At 53.4% G+C, this 26,719-nt stretch overlaps 1 long non-coding RNA gene across 1 annotated transcript; it reads right to left on the bottom strand.

Moving 5' to 3' along the window:
• Positions 1-4,297: 4,297 nt before the first annotated feature.
• Positions 4,298-26,567, bottom strand: LOC132690394 (uncharacterized). The gene is made up of 3 exons (XR_009615380.3): positions 26,409-26,567; positions 7,287-7,542; positions 4,298-6,235 (listed from the first exon to the last, which is right to left on the bottom strand). It is a non-coding gene; the product is annotated as an uncharacterized LOC132690394 (long non-coding RNA).
• Between the last annotated feature and the right edge of the window lie 152 nt (positions 26,568-26,719).

Here is a 26,719-nt window from a genome sequence, read left to right as displayed (position 1 = left end):
TTATTTTCTGTTATTTTTAAAGTTCATTTATTTTGAGAGAGGAAGTGCAAGCGGGGGAGAAGCAGAGAGAACACGCGAGAGAAATCCAAGCAGGTTCTGTGCTGTTAGCACGGAGCTCTATGTGGGGCTTGATCTCACAAAGTGTGAGATCACGACCTGAGCCCAAATCAAGAGTCAGACACTTAATCGACTGAGCCACCTGGGCGCCCCCACAGTTCTGGATTTCTTATTGCTGTACAACGAATTAGCACAAATCTAGTGGCTTGAAAGAGCAGGCATTTAAAAAAAATTTTTTTTAATGTTTATTTATTGTTTAGACAGAGAGAGACAGAGCATGAACGGGGGAGGGGCAGAGAGAGAGGGAGACACAAAATCCGAAGCAGGCTCCAGGCTCCGAGCTGTCAGCACAAAGCCCGACGCGGGACTCGAACCCACAAACTGTGAGATCATGACACGCGGGGCTCGAATCTGCAAACTGTGAGATCATGACCTAGGCCGAAGTCAGACGCTTAACTGACTGAGCCACCCAGGCGCCCCCAAGAGCAGGCATTTTTTTATCTCACTGCTCTGTGGGTCGGAAATCAGGCGGGCTCACCTGTGTTCCCTACGCACGATCTCACAAGGCCCAAAGCAAGGCGTCAGCCAAACTGGACTCTTCTCTGGGGGCTCTGGAGGGATCTGCCTTCGAAGTCCTGCGGGTCGTTGGCACAATTCCGTGGCTGGTAATTGTGGGTGTGGGGTCGAGTCCCACTTTGCACGCTGCCAGCCAATGTTGTTCTCTGCTTCCCTGCACTGTTCACATTCCCTCCCGCGTGGTCCCCTTCACCCTCAAAGCTGGCGAGGGGACTTCAGATCCTTCTGACTCTTTCAATCAAGGGCTCAACTGATGGAGTGAGACCCACCCAGAGAACGTCCCCATTGCGAGGTCAAAGGCACTTGGGACTTTAATTCCACCTGCAGAATCTCTTCCCAAGAGTACCTGCATTCAGGTTTGCTTGAATAATCTGAAGAAGAGAATGTGGAAAAGGGGCAAGGGGTATTTTTCGAACTCTGCTGACCCCAGGGTGCTTCTTATACTGCATTTCACGATGGCAAAACGATGACAGACATTCCGCCAAGAAAGGAATTCATAGTCCAATCATCGTGGAAAACACGAAGTTAAACAGTGAAATCAGTGCCGTTGGTGTTGTCTTAAGTTTATTTATTTCGCGTCCACATCCCTTCCTCCAAGAGTAAGGTCCATGGAACTGGGTACCTCAATCACCCTCCCCGCCTCGGAGGCGTTGCCCCTGAACTCAGTTTGCCCTGGGTTCAATGTGGAAAGTGGGAGTGAGATCCACACTTACAAAGACCAGAGGGAAGAGACATTGAGGGTAACAATCCATTGAGGGTAACAATCCACTGAAACCAGGCATCTATCTGCCCATTGCCCTTTCCAGCTGGGCTTCTCCCGAAGCAGACAGGAATGCTTCTTCTTGGAAGGTGGATGTCCCTAGCAGGCAGCCCCGCCCCCTGCTGCCCCTTGTCCCCTCCCCTGGCACTCCCTTCACGACTGTCCCAGGGCCTTTAGACCAGGGACGGTTTAAGCCAGACCTATGGCCACTCTATCTCTTAACCCTGTGCATCTGGGCACAAATTTTATATTACGTCCCCTGACATCAACTCCAAAATAATTTTGGTTTTCAACCCCATTCATTGGTAGCTATATGCCTGAATTCAAATTATGGTCCTTATTTTCCCTCTAAGGATCCCCTGGCCATCTTTTGCGTGGACAGCAAGTATGTTCCGGGCACTCTAATAAATCACAACTTCAGGTGGAAGGTTGTTCTTGCTGGAGGCAAGTGATTAAGCATCTTAATAGTGCAGCAAACTTATCAACAGACTCACCAAAAAAAAAAAAAAAAAGGAAGTGATTTTATTCTCCCAGCTTGTGTTTCAGGGTATTTTACTACCTGCTTGCTGTCAAATGTCTGTCAAAGATTTTTGAAGCCCAAATTTGACTTGGAACAACCTCAAACGGTCTCTGTAATGCACCCTGCATCAGGCCCTATAAACGGCCAAGGATTCTGTCTGCACGATCTAACTATCCAGTTCAATATCACCATGGCGCCTAAAAGGTTTTTAACATAGATATTAAATATATCCATATCATCGCTTCGGCGAGAGCGTGAGCTGTGCATTTTCCTCTGGGATCTTCCGGGCTATTTGCTGCTGACATACACTATTAAAAATAAACCTACCCCGAGGAACTAGTCATTTTACACGGTATTAGGACTAATGTTATCATTTAAGTAGCTGTGGAGATTTGCCAACTACAGAGGCCCCAGATAACGATGGAAACATGATCGTGTGAGATAATCTTCTGTGCGGAAATGACTTTCATCATCTGTAATATGTCGTTTAGACGCTTATTTAAGACTTATACTATTGAACAAATATTGATGCCTTCAACAGAATAAGAAACATCAATGCCATGGTTAGATAAAGCATCAGTTTCACTTCTGGGGCCTGGGACCAGACTGGGTACGAAATGTCCTGGAATCTGTGTAGTGAGGAGGGGAAGGAGGGTGGAGGGGAGTGGAGGGGAGGGGAGGGAGGGAGGAGATTCACTTCAGTCCAGCCACCTTCCTTTTAGACACATGCCAGGCACTGACGTGTGCAAGTTTAAGGAGCCTACACAGTGATCTTATAAAGAAGGCAGTATTTTTATCCCCATTGTACAGATGAGGCAAAGCGATGGTCAGCAGGTTTTCCTAAACCCAAGTTCAAGCACGGTCACCGCTAGGATGCGGCAGAACCGCGATCTGAATGTGGTTCTGACCCCAAAGTCCACACGCACCGTACAAGCACTGTCCCCGCCACCGGCCGAGGGGCCAAGACTCTGACAGCATTCTCACCACCCCCCCATGGGGCAGAGAGGTTAGCTCATGGTGTAGTTCAGCAGCCAATCAATATTTTTTGAGCGTCTACGACGAACTGGGCACTGTGCTAGGCACAGAGCGTACAGAAGCGAAAAAGGCCTGAGCCCTGACCCCCAACCCAAAAGTCAGATGTCGCAGTTTGGTAGAAGCAGCTGGATGCCCATGTTGAATGCCTGCACGGCTTGGAAAAAGTCAGTGCCCGTGCTCTGTGCCTGCACAGCTTTCTGGTGCTTTTGATGGACTGGATGGACCTCTTCAACGCCTATCAGACTCAGAGCTTCACAAGCGAGGCTCTCCCCATCACAACAGGCTCGGGGCTCCCAGAACACATTCATCCTCCACATGTACAACTAGCTCCTGTCGTTTCCTGTTATGCGAAACCACGTCACCCATCCACCGTCTATGTGACCCTCCCGTGGCCCGGGAAAGTAGGTGACATTCGCCCATTTTACAGATGGAGACACCGAGGCTGGGAGAGGTAAAGTGACTTATCCCAGAGCACGCAGACGGAGGGACACAGTGGAGAGTATACTGCCTTCATCCCGCCACGAACCCACGGTAGAGGATCACATTAGCTGAGGCTTACGGCTTACCAGGCCCTTTGAGGCAGGTGGTATTATTTTGCCCATTTTAGGGCGACGAACCCAAGGCCCAGAGAGGTAAGTCACCGGACCTCCAGGCCCTCCTAACGAGGTGAGCCTTTTTGAAACAGGCAGCTCGGGTTCAGCAATGATTGGCCAGGTCCCCTTTGGTCCAGTCGCCACCACTCTGGGGACAGAAGCCTTCTTAAAGGCCAAACAGGGAAGAGAGCTAGCTCTCTTCTTGTCCCGCTTTTCCTCACTTTCTCTGGGATGCGGGGATCCCTGCAGCCTCATAGGAGCTGGAGCGATCTATTTTTATGTGGACAGGACACATAATTTGCAGGAGGGGTCCAGGCCGGGGGAGACAGAGGGATGATAGGAGACACCTGAGCTGATTCCGGGGCGGGCACGGGCCTGATGGTGTCGCCGCTGGTTAACCTGCACCGCTGGCCTGACGGGATTTGGCAAAGTCAAGCCCTGTCTCACTGCTAGTCATTTCTACCTGCTGCATTTGCATATACATATGATATCCGTTATCCTAATTATATCTATTTTCCCAGGTATGGAGAGACATACCCCAGAGTTGGGGTGCCCATTAGCAGATCACACGGGCCTCTGCAGCTGTGTTTTGATCAGCGGAAAAGGTTCCCTGGCATCGGAGAACTGAAATCACCTTTTAGGGTATGACAAGCGCAGCCAAGCGTCTCGCAAGTGAAAAATCAGAGGTTTCTCCGAGGAAGGAGTGAGAACGACCACAAAGAATTAAAAGGAGAACACCCTTTAATGGTTTCCACTGTGAAAGCTCAGTCACGCTTAAGGCCTGCCATCCATCAGGCAGCGTGGCACTGGAGTGCCTCGGAAGCCCCCATACTCGCTTCTGGAAGGAGGGGGCGGCCGCGGGAGCCCCCAGGGGAAGCCCAACCCGCCATTTTTCCAGGCTGGGCTCCAGCAGGGAGGCCGTGAAGGTGAAGGGGCCAATGATGGTTGCCAGAGTATTATGGATCCTGATGTATTCCCATCTGCCTCCAATGACTTGCAAAGGCTCTGCAGATCCTTATGCAAATCAGCAAAGCCGTCTTTTAGACCCTGAGGCTCAGGGACTCTTCACAGGACCAGTGGTAGTATTTTCACGTCTGCGGGCTCCGACCACAGACTTGTATGCCCACGCTCCGGAGGCTTCCTTGGGGGTCTTGTGTCTCTGTGTCGCACATGCGGCTTATGGGTCAACACCTCAGGTGGGAAGCTTGTGAGTCCTTCGTAATAAGCGGCATGTTCCTAAGCTCTCTCCCATCTCACTCTTGACGACTCTTACAAGCAGGTTTGTGACCCCAACTGTCCTGGGCCTAAAGGCACTCAGAGACCTGCCCAAGGTCAAATGGCCAGGCTGGACTGAACTCTGTGTGTAACCCTTGTGCCCTAACTTCGAGTCTGGTGCTACTCCCTCTGTATTTTCCTGGTTAAGATATTGCATACGAAGAATGGTGGAGGGCAGGGGAAGCCAGGAATCGGGACAGGGGATTCTCCATATTATCCCCAAAGGACCACACCGCAGAGGGGGAGCGGGGCTTTGTGGATTGAAGATGCTCCCCGGGTGATCATGAGGTGTTCCACCAGGTCCGTCGGATTGAAAGGTATTAATCCATTCCTTCCTTCGACAAATATTTACTGAAGACCTACTATATGCCAGGCATCGTTCCACACAGCTTACCTTCAACTGGAGGCAGACAGGTATCAGCTGTGTTAAGGGCTCTACCAAAAAGGAAACAGACTGGCCAGGGCAGTCTCCCTGAGGAAGAGCATCTAAGTCACGGCTCCTTCTAGAGCACGAGCAAGTCCTGTGAGAGCCGCAGGGAGAGGCTCTCGGCAGGGGTGCAACATGGCAGAGGTTCAGGAGCTTCTAGAAAGGGCTGAGTTTGAGAAGCAGAAAGGAGGCGGGCTGGCTAGAGCAAGGTTGTCAGGGGCAGATAGTACGAGATGAACTTGGAAAGGGAAGCAGGTGGGAGCCCACACAGAGCCTCAGAGGGTTTTTTAGGTAGCCTTTAGACTACCCCCAAACTTGTAGCTTAAAAATAAGGTGTTTTTTCCAGGGCGCCTGGGTGACTCAGTCGGTTAAGCATCTGACTCTCGGTTTCAGCTCAGGTCATGATCTCGTAGTTCATCAGTTCAAGCCCCACGTCGGGCTCTGCGCGGACAGCATGGAGCCTGCTTGGGATTCTCTCTCTCCCTCTTTCTCTACCCTTCCCCCACTCATTCCCCCCCTCTCAAAATAAATAAACTTTTAAAAAATAAAGTTTTTTTCATTAATAGATTAGAATAGCATAGTATATTATATGACAATGCAGTGGTTCTCAAGCTTTAGAATGTATCAGAATCACATGGAAGTCTTGGTAACTTTCCAAAAACCCCCCATAGAGCATATGTGGGGTGGGGCCTGGGAGTCCTCCTCTCCAACAAGATCCCAGGCGGTACCTGCTGCTGGTTTGGGACCACTCTCTGAGCACCACGATGCTAAGACTGTTCCACCTCTATTCTGGGCAAGTTTTGGCTTTTGAAACCCTTGTTTCAGTGATGTGTTTGTCCATGTGTCCCAGATCCTGCTATAAAATGTGTTCTTTTAAGAGCGGGCCATACTTTCAGAAGCGGAAAGCCCCTAGATGAGAAATTTAGGAACTTTCTTTAGAAATCCTCATCCTTCGAGGGTCCAGTGAACCCTGCTGGGAAACCGTGGCTTCCCTGAAAGTAAACAAACCAGCAAATACCTGAATGAAAACCAAAAATAAATGAAAGAAAATCTATGTGGAATAGGAAATAGGATTCATTCATAGCCTCACCTTGGCCTTGATTTGTCCTAACAAACCTTCTAAAATATTTGGATATAAAGCCCGGGTTCATGCTTGTCCCTTGTCGCCCTGGCTCCTGACTTCAGTTCCCCGGGGGTGGGGGTTGGGGGGGGCACTCTGGCTGCTGGGACCATGTTTTGCTGTCCTGGGGCCACCCCCACAGTGTCGCCATTCTGCAGAAGGCCCACCAGGGTTCAGTCCTTCAGAAGCAAACCCGCTCACCTGGTTCACCCTGCGGCTCAGGTGGTTTTCCACACACACCTTGACTGGTTCCTCTGTCATCCAGCCCTCCTTCTCCTATAAGCTGCACTGGTTCCAGGTCCCCATGGGACACTGGGGCTCAGTCCCAACTTCTTGCTCCTGGCCAGTTCTGACACCAGTTATGAAAGCATGTCTCATCCCCATTCAGGAGCAGGCCAGCCTCGGGGGGGAACTTGAGGGCCTCTCTCTGAAAGCCCAGTGGAAAGGCAGCAGCCTCTGCAATCTGTGCTGTCTTGGTCGGTCCAGCCTGCTGTGACAAAGTGCCACAGACTGGTACTCATCGTGAAGATGAGTAGGACTGGCTGGTTGGAAATACCCAGAGCACCCGGAAGGCGCAGCATATACCGGCAGATGTTGGATCTCAGGGACAACTCGGGTTTGATCGCTGTGATTCACATAGCGTTCTGGGGAGCACGTTGGGCTGTCAGAGCCCAGGCCGGGGACAGAAACACCGAGAAGCCTGCAGAGCCGTTCAGGAGGAGCTGACCTCCCACCTCACCTCTCAGTGGCCATTTCTTCCCATCTATTGGCCCCTTGTGGCACAGCTCGGTGCGGGCCACAACTGTGATGGCCTCCCCAGTCCCCGGCTCCCCTCTCACAGGCAGCCGGCTTGCACCTCTCTCTGGCAATTCTGATTCTGCCTTGAATGGTGGGGCGGGAGGGGTATTCATCCCATCACTTACCTGCCACGGCGGCACAGAGCCAAGTCCGGGACGTGGCAGAGATTCTGCAGAAGCCCCCGCACAGGAAACTGCCATGACGCCTGGTGAGTGTCACAGCTGACGTCCCCAGGAGTCCCGGTGAAGGCTCCGAAGTTGTGTGCGCATCCGTCTCCCTGACCCGTCTCTAGTCTCCTTGAGGGCGGGGACTGTGCTGTGTCCATTTGTCCAGCTCTGTCAACCACCATTTCCTGAGGGATCCAGCAGCTTCCAGAGAATCCTCCAGAGGAAGGGGTGAGATGAGAGAGAACTTGAGTCTCCTTGGGAAATTCCAGGCAGAGCCAAAGTCCCCAGACTCACAAAGGAAGCTCCCTTCCCCCCACCCTCCCCTCAATGCCACTAAGATAGTTGTGATGGAATTCATGGGACCACCCTCCCAGAACTGCCCCACTCCCCATTGGGAATCACTTTGTAAGTACTGCGTGACTCCTGACCATAGGTGACTGGCCAGGGATTGGCACTGAGCCACATTGGACCACAGACAGCCCTTTCAGGGATCCTTGAAATGAAAACTGAAAAAGGGGCGCCTGGGTGGCTCAGTCAGTTGAGCGTCCGACTCTTGATTTTTGTCTCAGGTTGGGGTCTTCTCCTTCTCTCTCTCTCTCTCTCTCTCTCTCTCTTAAAAAAACAAAATAAGCATCTAATATCTTGGCATAAGGCAGAGAGCGTTCCAGGCAGCCGCATTTCTGTCCACGAGGGTATGTCAGAAGTGGAGGAAGCCGGTCTAGTGGACAGGAAGGACAGTGAGAAGCAGAACGAGAGGGGAATGTGTGGGGAGGCCTCGTGAGCCCCTCGTGTCATTGGTTCCTGAAGTCCGCCTGCACCTTTGCCGAGGTACTCCAGCCCCTACTCAGTCCCTCTCCTCCTTACACAGGGTCCACTTGGACCTTTGTCACTTGCAACCCACAGCACCCCGACGAACGGCGCAATCCCGCTCTGAGAAGCCTCTCCACCGGGGAGATGGCATACCTTCGGCGAAGTTTCTTCTCTGCCCTACCTTCCCCCTTCCTCCAAACCACCCTTCCTCATGGATGGCACCAGTGACTGCACTGGGAGGCAAGCTGTGTTTTAAAACGACGTTGACAAATAAAACGAGCCTGTAAAGGCAATGAGAGGTGGCTAGGAGAGCTCCAGGGCGGGGTGTCTGTGAGAGAATGTGCGAGCCATAGACTGGTCAGATTCTAAAGTCCGGGCTGGAAAGAACAATGAACAAATAATGTATCTTCGTTCTTTTTATACCGCTGCTGTGTAGCGAAAGCATTTATTAACTAGAGAAGGAGATAAACCTGATCACAGGTATCAGTATAGGAAATCTAGTCAGCAGCCTGGGTCCTCGTTATAAATAATGGATATTTAAATGCATTGCTATTCCCTTTAGTGGACCATGGGCAACTCTCTAATATCTGTATCCCTCCTCCGTCATCTGGGAAAGGCCATGCAGTTTGGGGTTTGCGGCCATCTCCAGGGACAGGTCTGAGGTTAATCACACCTGACATGTGTTTTAATAGTGCTCATGTGACCCAGTTCTGGCCAGTGAGACTCCAGGAGAGGTTTGCCAGAGGCTTCTGAGAAAGTTCTTTCATGTACTTGAGACAGAGAGAGGAGAGGACAGCCTACTCTCACTTTCCCCAGTGGGACATGAACGAGGGAGCAAGGAGCCTTGAGGCCTGTGACTGTCACCCTGTAGCCACAAGGGGACCCAGCCTTACAATGAGACTGGCACGGGTCCCTGATGTCATGACGGAGGCTCTGGATTAACCCACTCTGAGAAGGGGAGCTACTAAATTTCCTTACTCTCAGATCACGTGGAGTAGACCATCCTGTGACGGTCAGCCCTGAGCTCATCCTCATCGATGGAAGGAAGTCCCTAACGGGAGGCAGACCGCTCAGTGGTTAGCAGCTTAGTGTCTGGAGGAGGAGAATTCTGAGGGCAAATCCCAGCTCTGCCATTGGATGCCCGTGGAAACTGGGCAATTTGCCCAACCCTTTGAGCCTCAGTTTATTCATCTATACAACGGGGCCATCAATGTTCCTGTGGTGGTTATTTGCCACGTTGGGCTATGGAGAATCCAGCCCTCCCCGCCACCAACCGACATTCAAAACTCCTTTTGGGGACTCCCCAGTGGGCATTATTGGTGCTTGAAAGGCAAGATCTTTTGTTCCTCCCCCGGCCCGGCCAAATGGCAAGTCTTTTTTCTTTTTTTTCTTTTTTTTTTTTTTTTTTAGTAAACACTACTGGAACCCAATATGGACCTTGAACTCACAACCCCAGGATCAAGAGTCGTATGCTCTATTGACTGAGCCAGCCAGGCCCCCCAAACGGCAGGTCTTGACGTAAGCCCAGCATATCCTGATCGAGTGGACTCGGAGGGGATTGGTCAGCTGAGCCGGCACACGGAACAGCCTTCCCCTGCTGCCTGGTCCTCTGGGATCCACCGCGCCCCTGCCCCTTGCCGCAGCCTTGTGTTTCAGCCCTCCAACCACTCTGGAAGCCCCAGTGTCCTTCCCACAAACTCCGTCCTTCTGGAATAGCAGGTTGGCTTTGGTTGATTGCAGCCAAGAACGCTGCCATATAAAAGGGCCTTCTTTGTAAGGCTGCTGCAAAGCCTATAACTGAGATTGTACTTGTAAAGCGTTTCAGTGAATGCCTGGCTCAGCACATGTAGCCATTGAGATTATTACGGACTCAGATGGCCCCATGAAGGGATGATCTGAGTTAAACACAAGGTTTTAATTGACCAAAAAAGGGTACACAGAATCCTAGTTGCCGAATTGGCAACCTTCCCTCCACACGCAGGCTCTGGCTGCTTGGGGTCTCCCGCCTGCCATATTCACCATGAATTGGCAACACTCGGTGAACACAACAGAATGAAGACACAGACCATCCAAAGGCCAAAATACCACGCAAACAAGAATGCTGAGTGACGACTTTGGCGACCAGTGTCCTTTACCCAGAGTTTGCTAGCCGTAGGTGAAAACCACATTACAGCCTCGGGGCCCCACGGCCAACAGACCGCCTGAGGAAGCCAGGGCAGCGAAGGACAGGGCTCTAGGGCAGAGGTCAAGACCAGATCTGGAGTTCAAACAATCATCCCACCGCGGGCACGTTCTGCGACTGCTCTGCCTGGCCTCCTGGCCACCAAGCACGCTTTGAAGTAGGAGAAGAGGCTGCTTCTTACCTGACACAGGGTAGTAGGAGTCAGGTGAGGGCATGTGACTTTACTTTGTAATCTGGTACCTTCCAGGCATCAAGTGATCCCTTGCCACCAACAGCAACGTCATCAACGGCATCGTCATCTCCCGCCTGACATTCACAGAGCCATCGCTAAACCCCAGGGACAGGGTACACATTTTATACACATTAGTCCAATAGATCCTTCCAACAACCTACGAGGCCAGGTACTATTATGGTCATTAATAGACTGAGACTTGCAGAAACTGAGGCGCTTGACCTGGCCCTTAGCCACTCAGCTGTACAGCCAGATCGCCAGGAAGGCCCCTCTCCCCATCACCCCACTCACCCCTCCTGACTCATTTCAGGCAGCCTTATCCTCCACAGACCTTTCTCTCTCTGCAGGCTGAACAGCCACAGACAGAACTTTTGCTAAAGTGCCTTCATGTGTTTACTTGGAAGATGGGTTTTATGCCCCGGTTGCGGCCGATGGCAGATCCTGTCTCTTCTACATTATTAACTCTCATGTACATGCCGTAAACATGTCCCCTCGGGGCTGATGGCAATATATTGATCCAGACTGTTTAATCCCACACGCCAAATCAGAGGATCGGGTACGCACTCTCCCCCGTGAGTGTGGCCTGTGGGCTCCAGGCGTGTAAATCTCCCCGCACACCCCACGGCTGGGGGGGACCCAGAAAAAAAAGGATTATTTATGAATGGGATCCTCAGGTGTTCCGCCCCAGATGAATGGCTTTCGGGCCCAGCGTATCAAGGGTGGAAAAATGAATCACGGCCACACCATTTTGATGAGGAAAACAAATCAGAAGACGCATGCATCTTTCTGAAAGGTCACTGTGCCTGCAGACCTGGCTTGTCTCTGTGGGGGCACAGCGTGGCGATCGGAGGGAGGAAGCCGTAAGGACCATCATGTATACTGTCACCATGGGGGGGCAGCCGCAGCCCCCAGCACCACACTGCGGGGGCTGTACTGCAGCCCCTGAGTTTTTCCCTTCTCTCCCCTTCCTCCAGGGAGGTGGGACACAGCCGATCAATAAGCTGCACGGATGGAAGCGCCTGCAGCACGGTCGTTTCTCAAGTCAGACCCAGATGGCACCTATCACTCGCAGTAAAAGGCTGCCAGAGACAGAATCAAGGCTCATCCCGTCGTGGGGCCCACCCGTCTCTGCCTCTGTGACAAACGTCTTCTGCCTCCCGCACGAGCTTGCAGCAAAGAAACCATTTCCAGGATGCAACACGCCGCCTGCCTGGCACCTGCCCGCCACCTGCCCGCTGACGTTTCCTTGTGCTGTGAAACAGCCTTCCCCGGGGTCCCTGGCACTGGCCGGGCCATCCCCAAGGGTTCCCCCCACCGCCCCATTTTATTCCTACGCATTGGCAGGAGAGCAGAGCCCCCAGAGCCTGCTGCCGGAGGGGTTTGGGGCAGCTTCCCGCTGGAGGGACCCACGTGCTGCCGAGAGGCATTCCAAATTCAATTACTCCAGGGAGGCCACACCTCATTAGGCGTGCCTCGGTTTTTGGAGAGGAAAAGGTGTTTTTCTGCCAAACGAGTTGTCTAGCGTGCGTTCTTCTTCTTCTGTCTTGGGGGAGGGGGGGCGGGGGGGGTGGGAGCCAAGTCTGGCTGTTGCAGCCAAGGTGGCTCTAAGCACTTTGCTTCCTCCTGCTGATCCGAGCCAGAGAGAGACGGGCAGTGGCCAAAGCGCTCAGGGCCTAGGTCTGAAATAGACGGCACAGGCACACACCCAGCGGGGCTCTTGGCTCCCTTCCTCCCTCCACGTGTTGGACGGGAAAACCAAAATCCCACCCCACCCCCCCGACCCACAACACCCTCACTGTACCAGGCAGAGGGGTAAGGTGCAGAGATGGCCGGGAGCTCGCTCCCACCGGCCTTGGTTTGAACCCACGGCCCCAAGAGGCTATTGGCCTTGAAAGTTAGAAAAATAACACACGGACGGGGCACCTGGGCGGCTCAGTAGTTACGCGTCCGACTTCCGCTCAGGTCGTGATCTCGCGGTTCCCGGGTTCGAGCCCCGCCGCGGGGGTCTGTGAGCCCTCTGCCCCTCCCCCGCTCATGCTCCGTCTCTCGCTCTCTCAAAAATAAATAAACATTAAAAAAGAAAGAAAAATAACGTGAGTTTTTTTTTTTTCTTCTCCCACTCTGCAGTCAGCCGAGAAGCCTACGCAAAAGCATTCTCTGGAGGAGGCACCCTCTGCACCAGGGTTTCTTCAACCTCAGCGCTATGACATCTTCGGCCCGGTGACTATAGTGGGGACCGTCCCAGGCGGTGTTCGGCAGCATCTGCGTCTCCACTCCACTATGTGCCAGGAACACACCCCAGCCACGACGACCCAAAATGTTCCCACCAGCTGCCAAATGTCCCCGAGGGTGGAGATTGCCCCCAGGAGAAACCCCTGCCTCCAGCAAAGGGGCAGAGGTGGGAATAAAGCCCGGGTGTCCGGGATCTGGGGTAAACATTCCAGAGCCCACACAGCTGATACCCACGTCATTGCCAAGAGAACGGACTCAGGAGATGTGAAAGGGTCTCATAAAACAATCAGCAGCAGCCACCTTTGCTGGAATGGCAACAGGACGTGTCAAGGGCGGACCAGCCGCTCAACACACACCATGTCTAACAAGTATTAGAGGTTATTAATGCTGGTGCCACGCGCTGGTGACTCAGAGTCACGGGCAGCCAGAGCCACATTTTCACCAAATATGGCAAACGCGAGCTACCGTGGCCAGGCCACCCTCGATGCTGCAGGAGCACACGGGAATGCGCTTCTGGCTCCTTCACAGGTGCGGTGCCGGAGCGGGGACATTTCTGGACACTGGACGAACTGGACCTCTGAGCCACGCTCCTGTTGGAAGATCTCGTCTCCGTCACCCCATCCCTACCACGCTTGGCGTTAACATTTGCCGGCCGCTCACTGAACACCCTCGCTACGCAGGGCGGTCCGGGGCCCCGGAGGCACCTGTATCGCCTGGGAGCTTGTTAGAAGATCTGGAACCCCGGGCCCCACTGCCGACCTCCCACTGCATTCCAACAAGATCCCCAGGTTGTTTTTCTTTTCTTTTCTTTTTTTTTAACTTTTTAAAATGTTTTATTTATTTTGGAGAAAGAGAGAGAGAGAGAGCACGAGGAGGGGAGGGGCAGAGAGAGAGGGAGACGCAGAATCCGAAGCAGCCTCCAGGCTCTGAGGCTTCATCACAGAGCCTGACACGGGGCTCGAACTCCCGAACCGGGAGATCATGACCCGAGCCGAAGACGGACGCTTCCCTGACTGCCCACCCAGGTGTCCCCCTCCCACTGCTGGTTATTTCTGAGAGCACCGAAGGCTGAGACACTACTCTCTCTCGTAACAGTACGGGGCTGCTAACATCTGTCAGCATTTTAGAGCGTGCACAGATGCCCTTCACCAGCCTGTCTCTCCCCAGATCCACTCATTCAACAAATATTTACCAAACACCTAACCATGTGTCCCGCCCTTGGGGAGCCAACAGTCGGGCACCCTCGCCAACACCCCCAGACAGGTGACTATACAGAGGAAGTCACTTGATTTACATAGATAATGACGCTCCACCAGCTCACCTACGAGCCTGGGGGTAAGATCCTGCTACCAGTAACCAGAGCAGAAGGGTTTCAACTCCAACACCCTTTTCCTCAATTCTATAGCTCTTTCTTCTACACCCGTACTACTCTTCAACCACAGCCATCAGGGCAAAAAGAAGAAACAGAAGTTTCTGCCTGTCTTAACTACGCAGTCATCCGGAAGGCGGGGTTGGGGGCTGGGGTGGGGGGCGCTTGGCTCGATTGCCAGCTTGCGTCACGAGCTCATCTAGAGGGGCGCCTGGGTGGCTCAGGCGGTTGAGCGTCTGGCTTTGGCTCAGGTCATAATCTCACGGTTCGTGGGATCGAGCCCCACATCGGGCTCTGCACTGACCGTGTGGATCCTGCTTGGGATTCTCTCTCCCTCTCCCTCTCCCTCTCCTTCTCTCTCTCTCTCTCTCAAAATAAATAAATAAACTTGAAAAAAAGGAACTCATCTAGAATCAGAGACAGTTTAATTCATGGGGGTGGATTTACTTAAAGCTCTCCAGCAGCTGCACAGTTTGAAATCAAAGGCATTTAAAGACCATCCATAAAAAAAAAAAAAAGAAAAATACAAAGCAACCACAGCTCTGTTATCTTAAATCAAAACAGAGGTCCAGACTGTGCCCACGCCAACTCCTGTCCCAAGTCCCCTCCTCACCTGGGCTTCCTAAAACCCGAAGACGTTTTTTTGTTATCACTTTGTTTCACTTGGTTTCATTTACTTTTGTCCTCTCATAAAGATGTCATGAGACCTGGCGTGAGGCACCCAGTGGCTCCAAACCCCTGTGATTCCAGGGCAGTTACTCAAGTGCCTCGGTTTTCTCATCTGTAAAATGGGAAACATGGGAACTGCTTTACAGAGTTCCTGGGGGGATTCAGGAAGCTAATTAATGTGAGTACGGTGCTCAGCCCCAAGCCTGAGTCCTGGCAAGGATGCAACCGTGGCGGTTATCTTCTCCCTCCCTTTTTTTCCGAGAACATTCCAGCAGGTGGCTGAGGGCCGATGGATGGTGCCTGAGGAGTCTTTCTGAGGGATCCTCTGACATGCTGGGTTGAGCTGGAAGGGGTATGATGAAGGCAGAGCCCCATTCAAATGCAGAGGGTGAACTCAACTGAAGGGCTGTTGCTGGGGCGTCTGGGTGGCTCAGTCGGTGGGGCGTCCGACTCGGGCTCGGGTCATGATCTCGTGGTTCACGAGTTCGAGCCCCACGCTGGGCTCTGCGCTGACAGCTCGGAGCCTGGAGCCTGCTTCGGATTCTGTGCCCCACCTCCGCTTGCATTCTCTCTCTCTCTCTCTCTCTCTCTCTCTCTCTCTCTCAAAAATAAATAAACATGAGAAGGGCTGTTGCTGCCCTAGATGCCTGAAGTAAAGCTTGCGGCCATCCCCAGCGAGTGTTCTGGGGACCTTCTGTGATGTTCAGGAAAATAAAAAGATTGTAGTGAACGTCTCAGGCGGAGGATGGGGCCGTACAAGTCATAGAGACACCTGACATTCTTCTGGTTCCCAAAGCTCAGGGAACTCCCCACTACACGAGCCTTAGATCCCCCTGAGACAGAAGCTGAAAATGCCAGGCATCTATTCCCCCAGGCTCCCTTGCAGCTATGAAGCAGCCCCCAAATGCCCTGCCGAAGACTTTGACTCCGGAGCCAAGGCCTGTAGGGAATCCAGTCTGCTGAAGACATCACAGGAGTGTACAGCCAACGCCCAGAAGCTTCTATGGCACCCAGCTTCTGCAGGGTCAGCATTGGGACTGCTTCCGTTGGTGAGAGTGATATCTCCTCAGGAGCTCTTCTGGAGACCAGATCTAGACAGGCTGAGCCTGATTCTCTTGCCCTCTTAAGGAATCTATGAGCACCCCCCCGAGCCCCTTAAAAAGTGATTTGTCTGTTGAAATTAAAGGGTCTTTTGCTGAAGCTAAGAACACAGAGGGAAGCACCCCCCAGCTTAATTTCTGGTCCTCGATTTAGCTTGTAGAGGGTCGCAAGGACACGCTGATAGAGAAGGCCCCACCGCCGACCCACCTCCCCTGTCTGCGTGAGCGCGTCCCAAAATGGGAACTCTGGGACACCCACGTCAAAGTCAACTACGGTGTAACTAGGGTATTGATGAAAAGGCAGAGCCCTGGCCCTCACTGTGTACATACTGAATTCGAATCTTTGGAGCCGCAGTCCAGAACGATTTTGAGGTGGTACAACTTCGAGCTTACATTTTGTGTGACTCTGTTTTCTGTTGCGTGTTTCTTCTTCATCATGTTTTTCTCGTAACCTGTCCGTGGCAGGCTGGAGACACCTCGTTCTTCACCCGAGATGGTCCTTCCTGACAACTGCGTCGCAGCATCTCGAGCTAATCCTCCCGTCAGCAAACTACAAGTCAGCGTGAATAGTGTCGGTCCAGCTTCAGACTCTGAAACTCCATCTGGACGCACCAGCTGCTGGGGCTCGAACCTTCTCTCTCTCACCAGCCATGGGGCCTCTAATTCCAAGACTAGATTAACACCTGGCATTCAAAGGGCTTTTTGTTTCTGGGTAGAATCACAGAAAAAAGTCACGACGACTCAAAAACACCAGGAAAACTTTATGCTTTTTCCAGGGTCAAGGTAGTTGGCTCAGTGCCAACCCCGGTCCCAGAACTACCCAAGCAAATACTTGTTCCCAGATCAAACGTGACCAAGCCCCGAAGACCTTATAGGGGCCGAGTGTTTACATACGACAGTGGCGACTTCCATTTAAATGTCTTTTTAAATTCCTTATCTCTACCGTGCATTTCCAGCATGTTCCAAAATGAGAAACCTCGTTTTTCATCGTTGTGGAGATACGACTGAAGCAAACCGAGCCGCACATGTGTGAGGTGTACAATCTGATCCGTTTTGAAATGTGTATGTAACTGTGCGACCGCGAGGACAATCAAGAACACAAACACATCTATTACCCCCACAAGTTTCCCTGGACTCCTCGACAGTCTCTCCTTCCCTCCCCCTCTGTCCCCAGGCAACCATTCAACCGCTAATTTGCTTTCTGTCCCCATAGATTGGTTTGCATTGTCTAGAATTTTATAGAAGTGGAATGATGCCCTGCGTACTCTTTCGGTTCTGGCTTCTTCTTCTTCCTCCTTTTTTTTTTTTTTAAGTTTATTTATTTTGAGAAAGAGAGGGTGAGCAGGGGGCAGAGAGAGAGGGAGAGAGAGACAGAATCCCAAGCAGGCTCCACACTGTGAGCACAGAGCCCGATGTGGGGCTCGAACCCACGCACCGTGAGATCATGACCTGAGCCGAAATCAAGAGTCGGTCGCTTAACTGAGCCCCCCCCACACCCCCAGGCGCCCTGGTCCTGGCTTCTTTCACTCAGCATAAGACTTTCGAGATTCAGCCACCTCACTGAAAGTATCAGTGTCTAATTCCTTTTTACGGTTGAGTAGTATTCCATTGTGTGGACCTTCCACAATTTGTTTTACCCATTCAACTAGAAAGCCCAATACAAAAAAAAGGGACGTATTTAATTTCTCAAATCCTCCTGAAAGTAGAATAAGGAGGAGAGGAAGCAAAGGGAAAAGGAGCATACTTTTCCGAGCCCGTCCCTCCTCAGGATGTTTGCGACTGCTCTCTCCTCGGCCCAGAATGCTCGTGTCCCCAGATCGTGGCATGGCGGACACCTTCCCCTCGTTCCTGACTCGGTGTGAAGGTCACTTCCTCGGAGGCCGTCCTGACCCCCACCTCTCCCTCCCTGTTCTGTCACCCAAGTCACTCTTCATCATGCTACGCGGCGTTAGATTCTCCAAAATGCTTCCCAGTCTTGGGTTTTAGCCAATCTATCTTTTTTTTTAATGTCTATCCCCTTCCAGAATGTGGACTCCGGAACACCAGAGACCTTCCCCATCTGTTTTCAGAGTTTGTTTATTTATTTGTTTACCTTAATTTTTGTAAGTTTATTTTTGAGAGCGAGAGAGAGAAAGAGACAGTGAGCAGGGGAGGGGCAGAGAGAGAGGGAGAGAGAGAATCCCAAGCAGGCTCTGCACCGTCAGTGCAGAGCCCGACGTGGGGCTCGAACTCACGATGCCTCGAGATCATGACCTGAGCCGAAAACCAAAAGTTGGACGCTTAACTGACTGAGCCACCCAGGGGCTCCTATTCATTTATTTTTTTAATATTTATTTATTTTTTTGAGAGAGAGAAAGAGACAGAGAGGAAACGTGCGCGAGAGGGGGAGGGGCAGGGAGGTGGACAGAGGGTCCAAATGTCTCTGCGCTGACAGCAGCGAGCCCAACGCGAGGCTTGAACCCACCAACCGGGAGATCGTGACCTGAGCCAAAGTGGGTCGCTTAACCAACTGAGCCACCCAGGCGCCCCTGGTTTATTTATTTATTTTCAGAGAGAGAGGGCATGAGCAGGGTAGGGGCAGAGAGACAGGAGAGAGAGAGAATCCTCTCTCTCCGGGCTGCAGTGCCTGACTCAGTGCTCAAACTCACGATCCGTGAGATCGTGACCTGAACCGAAATCAAGAGTCAGATGCCTAACTGACTGAGCCACCCAGGCACCCCAGCCTTCTCTTGTCTTTCCACAAGTCTATCCTTCATGCCTAAAGTACTAACCGGCATAGGTAGGTGCCCAATAACGTTGGTTCACTGAATGAGTGAATCAGTGAATTGATGGGAAGGTTGAGTTGTGCTTTTGTAAAGTTTTAAGGCCCTTCTCGTTTCGAAAAATCTCAGAACTCCTTGATACAGCAGTGACTTTTGGGAGGCCACCCACCAATGCTGGGAGCTACTCATAGATCAACTCAGAGGCCTGGAGGAGAACGGAAGGAGCAGCCGAGACATGGAGACCCATTTAATGCACCGGCGAGAAACCCAGCCTGGGCTATCCCCACCGCACTGGCTGGCTCTAACTCTCCTACAAATCATCCGAAATGCTAAATCATGTTGAAACCCCTCTGACGGTGACCACCGGGAACTATGAAGGACACTCACGCATAATTTACATACTGCCAAGCTCCTAAGAGCCTCTAAATAAAGCCCCTGAGGGCCCCCGGGCACTATTTTTGAGGAGAAGGACATCCAGTGACAGATTAAATCGAGTCTGTTCCTTCAACACCAGAGAAAAAAGAAACCTCGCCGTCCCCGCGCTGACATCTGTGAATGTCTTAAGCTGCATTTGCTGTCAGACGCTTCCCGAAGAAGCCGCGATTCCCCTGAAAACGTACACATGGGTTACGGTCTCCCATTTTACAGAAGACGCCGCCACCACTCACGGGTATTTTTTGCTCAGACTTTCATTCTTGCTCTACATCTTAACCGTACAAAGTGTTTTCATCGCGAGGCAGAGCAGAGGGGAGGGGAGTTCACAAGAGCACTTTGCGTTCCGACAGTAAATGTGAAATTACCTTTGATCACAACAGGGTTCTCATACGGATAACGAGGCGGGGGCCGCAGCCGTAGAGGGTCGGCATCCAGACCCAAAAGACACACACCTGGCGGGGAAGGACGACAGGGACAGGCCGATAGGAGGATTTCCCGCCCCGACCATTAGCTTTGGCTACAGAATGCTCTGTCGTTACAACCATGCTCAATTTTTATAATCCGACAAAAAACGGAAAGCCAGAAAAGCCAGCGACACGAGGCCTGAGTCAACACTGCGCACGGTTTATACCTTGCAAGGGGCCCAAAGAGAAACAGCACCTGTTTCATTGTTTTGTTTTGTTTTGTGCCCGATTCAGAGGAGTCCACACAATCAAAACACAAATGTGGGAGCCAAATAAAACAACGCAGTGAATACAGGCAGGGACCTAAGCGACAGGCCGCATGCATGTCACTAGTGCTCAGGAACCTTCCAGAAGCAGGCAGATGATCTGTCCCTGGCCCACATGAACAATTCAGCTTGGGCTCATGCACAACCTGCTCTAGTTTCAACTTTCAGTATTAGTTGCGAAATGGGAGACATGCCCTGAAATCTAGCACTGTTTTTACCCTTGCTCCTATGCCGTTCCATTCCCCTCCCCAACACTGAGCCAGGCAGTAACACCCTCCCCGGAAACAAACACTCTGACTAACTGCCCTTAAGCAAGGGAGGGATTAACAATGTTTCTGTGGTCTCCCCCATGCCTGGCATGTTACCCTGCAGAGTAAATGAATAAAGGAATAGATGGGTGGATGGGTGAACGGGGAATGATATTTTTAACCATCCCGTAGCATCCGATCCTAACAACGTGTAGGGGAATAACAATAATAGTTAACACTTATATTTATGCTAATTATATGCCAGCCACTATTCTAAATTCCTCATACATATTAACTCTTTTAACCCTCGAGAGCTCTATGAAATAAGGACTATTATTATCTCCATTAAACAGATGAAGAAACTGCTGGAGGTATTTGGAGGTCGCGCTGCTCAAAGCAGGCAGAGCTGACTCCTTGCTGGATGCTTTGAATGAGGCACCGTGCTTCCTCTCCATCAGCTACATTTTATGAAGCAGGAGACAGGAGGGTCATGATACTCCCTGGACCAAGCGTATGTACCCACTGTGTCCTCAGGACACGGTTAAATGACAGCCAGGATGTGAACCCCACCAGCCTGACTCTGATGCCCAGGTAGGCCGTGCGAATAAAGCTGGCCAGGGGCAATTACTGGAGATGAAGCAGTCAAGACACTGTCTAGGGGCCTGGGATAAAAGGCCAGTTTTCTTAGCGCTGTTCTCCCAAACTGGAGGTGCTGTGGGGTCCAGGAAAGAAAGAGAAAATAAAAACAAATCTGGAAAGTGGAGGCTGCCCCCCAACTCTCCCGAAACCATTTTGTTTGGGTTGGAGAAGGAGAGGCTCGCTGGCGTCTTCCCGTCTTTCAGTCCCTGGGCGAAAGGCCACAGCAAGACCTAAGCAAAGGTTACGTCCATTCCGGCCTGAGCACAGTTCTGAGCAGGGCTGCTCAGGGACTGGAGTTTAGTACAAAACAGGTCAGAGAGTCTGGGGTGGGGAGGGGACGCTCAGGATGAAAGAGTGGAGGCCAGGCCGGAAAGAGAAAGAAATGACAGTGCGATCATTAAGAAACTTCACTGAGCTGGAAAAGGGGAGAGAAGAAGAGGTGGGTGGGCTATCCATCGCCCCCCCCCCTTTTTCTCATCACACATAGGGAGCCAGAAAGGATGGAGGTGTTAGCAGCGCGATGGAATTGAAGTTGCTTGTGGGCACGGGGTGGGGGGGGGGGGAGTCAAAACGCTGACAAGCAGCGCCCTCCAAGCAGAAGCACGTCTCTCCCTCACGGAGTAGAGAGAAAGCCAGAGAAATATCTCCCCATGAAAGTCAGAGCGCAGCTGAGATCGGTAGGGTTTGTAAATTCCCAATAATGTGAGAGACAGGCCTGGCTCACAAGGCTGCTGGGCAGACAAGAGCCAGGACCCCAGGACAGTCCTGAAACCAGAGTTGGCCATCCGGATTTCTACCAAACAGAAACCAAAAGGTGCCTTGCCCCCCCCCCCACCCCCCATAAACGCTGACCATCCCCAGGCACATGAGCTTTTTTGTAAAATCAAATGCACATCTCTTTGGAAATCGTTGATCTATTCTTGAAAGGGGCACATTGTGCTACAGAAAGTGGCAGCCGATAATTTTTTTTTTTTAAGTTTGTTATGGGAGATTGGCTAAATTAGTTTATCTAGGAGTTCCCATTGGGACTCCTTCTGAGAGGATCTCCTGTATGAAGGAAAATGAGTTTCCTGGCAGACCCCCCTCACACCCCCCAAAAGCACAGAGTCAAGGGCTCCACAGATCTCACACCTATTCCCAGCAGATGACACAAGATCTCACCATTTTTCACTGGATCCAAAGGTCCTACGACCTCTAGGTTCCAGGAATTAGCTACACTCTATTCATTGCAGGAGGATGATTTTTTTTTATTTTTCACTTTGAGAAAACCTCAATGGGATTTTAACCGAAGGGAAGCAAAGGTTTTCTTTTTATAAATTCGATTAGTCTTTCCCACTTTCTGTACCTCGAGACATTTCCTTTGGGAAGAATTTTATACCCAGAGACCCCCTTAGCGAGGCACTGTTGCATGCGGGGCGCGGTGAATTTCAGCGCAAGACGCTGCATGTGGACGGAAAGCAAAAATCGCGGGCACTTGCAGTCGCCAGCAAAGTCAGTTTGTGAATGCTGCCGTGGGGATGGCCCTGCCAGAGAAGGAAGATGAAGTTTGCCTCAGGCAGGCTGTGTGGGACCTCTGGCTGGGATGCGTGCGGGTGGTTACCAAGCCCGCCCTTCGCTCGCCACGGCTGACTTTCCCGCCGGAGCCGGCGCCGGGGCGCCTGGTCCCCGCGCTGCACCCGGCGCCGGTCTGGAGATAGCCCTTGGCTGTGGGCGGCGGGAGTCCCCCTGAAAGTGCGCCTTTTCGCCGCCGGGACTTAGCTGCTGGGGAGCGAGCGCGCCGAGTGCGCACTGCGTCGGTCGACTCCGCCCGAACCGGGGGTACCCACCCGAGCCTGCTCCCCGAGGCCTCGGGTTCGAAGCCTCTCCCGTGGCGGAGGAGAGGTTGGGATTTGAGCAGCAGCCGTTCGGTTAAGGAAGGAGTTTCTGAAACTCTCGGGAAAGCGAAGTCCCGGGGCGTGGAAAATAATCGAGCCGACGGTGGGTTTTCCAAACTTGATCTTTGCTCTGGGACATTTTTTCTGCCCTCTCCCTCAGTGCTCTAGCCCCCACCCGGGGCAAGAGTTCTAAGGGCTAGGGTAACTAACTGCATCAGTCCTTGCTCTCTCTGCCCACCGCCCCCCAAAACTTTCAGACCAGAAAAATACAAATAACCCCTAGGAGTGGCTCCTGCGGGCGCGTTCAGGCGTCTCCATCCCAACACACACACACACACACACACACACACACACACACACACACACACACCCCCATCACCACCACCACCACCACCACTCCGTCCCTCCCACCTCCTGGTAGAGGAGGGACTGGGAACCTGATCTCCGGGCTCCTGCCCCAAACGTTTCCCCATCAATAATGCTGATACCATCGATGTGCCTCCACCCCCGCCCCCCGAGCACCGCTGCCGCCTTTTCGCCGCTTTTTGCTTGACAGAAGAAAACGAAACCTCCCGTAGTGCCCTCCTACCCTTGGCCAGGGGCCCGCGGGGACTGGGGCCTGGGGCAGAGCAAGCAGGGGCACCCGTAGGGCTCGGGGAGAGGGGGGCGTCCTTCAGTTCTGGGGTGCTCAACCAGCGCCGGCGGAAAGAGAAGGAGGGTCCCGGGCACAGGCCAGGCCTCATTCCAGGCTCCATCCCAAACCTGGGGTCAGACTGGGCCGGCATAAGATTTTTTTGCGAGTGGGAGAACCAGGCCTCGGAAAGAGGAGGCTCGACACCCTCTCCCCTGCCCAGGATCGGGATGACGCGGGGCGGTCCGGCGAAACCCCTTGTTTGGGGACTCAGCGGTGGCCCGTGGCCTTGGGGCACAGCCCTTCGGTCCGCCAACCCACCAAGGCGTTCTAGGTCTTGGGAAAACCAAGGAGACGCATTAGTAGAAACATGGCCATCGAGCCCCCAAAACGTGAGTTCGCCCACCTCGCCGAGCGCCTCCCCCGGGTGCGGTTCTTGTTGACCCACGAGGTCACGACCCTGGCGCAGCAGCAGCCACACTTCGGGCCACCCCCCATTCCCTAGCGTGGATCAGCCCCAAAGTGCTAAGTCCTCTGGTGGAAAGGGCAAGTCCGAGCCCCGTCGGCCCGATTCGCCCAGCAGCTGCCCCACCTTAGGCTGGGGCGGCGCGACCCCCTGTACAGCGCGCAGGTCACTAGGGTGAGCAAGGCGTGGGGACAGGCTCCAGCTGTGGCACCTCACTTGCACTCGCTGCCTTCTCTCGACCGGCTCAAAAATAAAAATCAACCCCCACTCTGTCTCCGTTTTCATTAATTTAATTATTTCTTTGCCTCGCGGCACGCGAAGCTTCACCCGCGCCCTGACATCGCAGCGCCCGCGTCAGCGAACCACGGAACTTGGGCCCCAGACAATGGCCCGTAATTGATGTATTGCCATCAACAATAAAGACCAATTCTCTCCCCGCCATCCCGACCATCCCCCCTCCTCCCATCCCCCCCCCCCACCTCCCCTCTCAGCTCTCCCGGCCACAGAGGGAAAGAAAACAAACAAGAAATTAGCGGGGGACGCTGCGCACAGAGCGAGACGCCCGCCTCTACGCCGTCGAGGACGCAAAAGAACGAAAAAAGTTATTAAAGTTTGGATCCCCCCAATTAATTCGTCTCTCCTCGCCCATTTTTAATTAAACATCGCGAAGCTGCTTTGGCGTGCGCGTTTCGTTTGGTTGTTTGTTTTGGTGTTGGGGGGGAGGGAAGGCTCTCCCCCCCCCTTAATCTTAAAACACAGAGCAAGTAACGAACACGTGTGAAGCTATTCCGGGAGCTTCCCGTGGCGCACGCGGCGCGCACGGGGAAGTAGGGCTTGCGGGATCGCCAGCTCGGCTCGGTTCCTGGCAGCACGCGGTGACCCGGAGGCCCGGACTTTCAAGAAGCCAAGAGTGTTAGAGACGGATGCGGCGGCTCCAAACGCGGGCATATTCGGAGAAACGAGTGTGCAAGTGCACATGTACGGACACATTAGTGTACCTGGGATACTGAGGGCTGGTGTGTGCGAAGACCGCCGTTTTGCAAGGGTGGGGGGTGCGGGATTTGCACGTGCTCCGGTACACTTTCCCGGGGGTCTGGGGAAAGCGAGCGGCTCGCACCCCAGGAGCACGCAGATCCATCTTTGCCGAGGGATCTCTTTAAATATTCAGTGAGAAATAATGGCATTTGAAGCACCACCTATGGAAACATTATTATCTTCATTCTTCAACATCAGCCCCACTGATAGCTTCGTTTGTCTTTTTATCAAAATCTACTGTAACCAACAGGACCTGGGGAGGAAAGGAGAGCGAGTGGAAAGGGAGTGTAGCCTCTGTGTGTGTGTGTGTGTGTGTGTGTGTGTGTGTGTGTGTGTGTGTTTCAGGGACCGAGTGAGGGCAGAAGAGAGGAAAAATAAGAGAAGAGAAAAGGTGAAGAAAGGGCGAACAGGAATAAGAAAGAAGGGAGAAGTTACACCAAGGGGGGTGGGGGGAAGGTCGCCAGGAGGAAAACAGAAACATTCATATTCACCCGCACACAAAAGATTTAGAATTAAAAAAAAAAAAAAAAAAAAAAAAAAAGACCAAAGACCAACGTAACTAAGAGAGAAGAGTCATTTGGGGGAGAACGGTAAGGGTCCAGAGCACCCGAAACTCCACTCGAAAGATTGGTGCCCACTTCGCGCGAACCGACTGTGGTGCTCTCCGGACTCCAGGGCGCTCTCGAATTGGGGCGTCCTTATGAGTCCTCTCCTCTCCTGATAGCGAGATAGGGCAGGGATTGTGTATCTGCACCCCCCTCCTCCCCCATTACTCAAACGAAGTTTGAGTTTGTCCTTCGGGCGCAGGACTTCGGAAACCTGGGAGCGAGGAGACCCTGAGGCGCAAGGGGAAAGAGCTAGGCTGAGCCGAGGACTGAGCCTCAGGTTCGCGGGCGCCCGAGCCCAGCGGAAGGAGTGCGGGACCCGGGTCCCGATTCCGGACCCCGGGGTGCGGGTAGGGAGGCTGCATCCCAGCCTGGGGAGATGGAGCTGGTGCGAAAAGTTTTGGGTGCCGCGCTCGGCAAGTGCCGGAGAGATGGAGACGAGCTTCTGCCGGGCCAGACAGCTGCGGACACCCCCGCAACCCCCCCCCCCCCACCACCACCACCACGCGCGCCGCCACCATTCCCGGCTCAGCACGGCCACCTGGTTGCCAGGAGCCTGGGGCGCGGCCCCCTCCCCAGGGCGGAGAGCCTAGGGGTCCTGGGGACAGGCTCTGCCCAAGGCCCGGCCGGCCTGGGCCGCGCCTCCCGAGGCCAGGGGCGGGTTGCAGCGTTCAGGGTAAGCGGCGGCCCCTCCCCTCCCCCCGGCTGGAGCTGAACTCGGATCCCAGGCCGGTCCCTGCTCTCCGCCCGCCCCGGGCTCGGCGGCGCCACCGCCGCCGCCGCCTCCCCGCGGAGTGACGCGCCCTGCAGCCAACCGGGGCAGCCGGGGGGGAGGTCCGGGAGGGGTCCTGGGCGGAGCCGGGCCGCCCCTTATCCCACGGGCTCGGGGCTGCTTCTCCCGAAAACTTCAGCCCTAATTGTCCTGGGAATGTCCGAGGTAGAGAAAGGGAGCGAGGGAGCAACGAGAGGCTGGAGGATCGGGGCCCTTTGAGAAGGAACGGGGTGGCGGGAGAGTTGCCCCTCCCCCCCCCAAAAGCCCCAAACCCATCACGTTCCCAAACCTTTCCTCGGTCCTCTTCTCCGCGCCCCCGCGAGCCCGCGATCCAGGGGATGGAGAACTCGGGGCGCAGGAGCGCCGAGCCAGGCGGCGAGCGGGAGGGAGGCCGGGCCGCGGGCGGGAGGCGGACCGGCGTGGGGCTGGCTCTTCCCCACTCGCTTATTTTTTTTTTTTTTTATGGGGTGGGGGTGGGCTGTTTTCTGGTAGCTCTTAAAGAAACGAAGAAACACTCACGAAACGGGACTTCCTCCCCCCAAATCCCGCCACGGGACTCCCTCCCCCCGCGGTCCGGCGCGCCTAGCGCCGGAGTTGGGA

This window comes from Panthera onca, chromosome E2, assembly GCF_046562875.1.
Source record: "Panthera onca isolate mPanOnc1 chromosome E2, mPanOnc1 haplotype 2, whole genome shotgun sequence".
Lineage (NCBI taxonomy): Eukaryota > Metazoa > Chordata > Mammalia > Carnivora > Felidae > Panthera > Panthera onca.
Note: the sequence above shows the minus strand (reverse complement) of the source record. Positions and strands in the feature narration are given on the sequence as shown.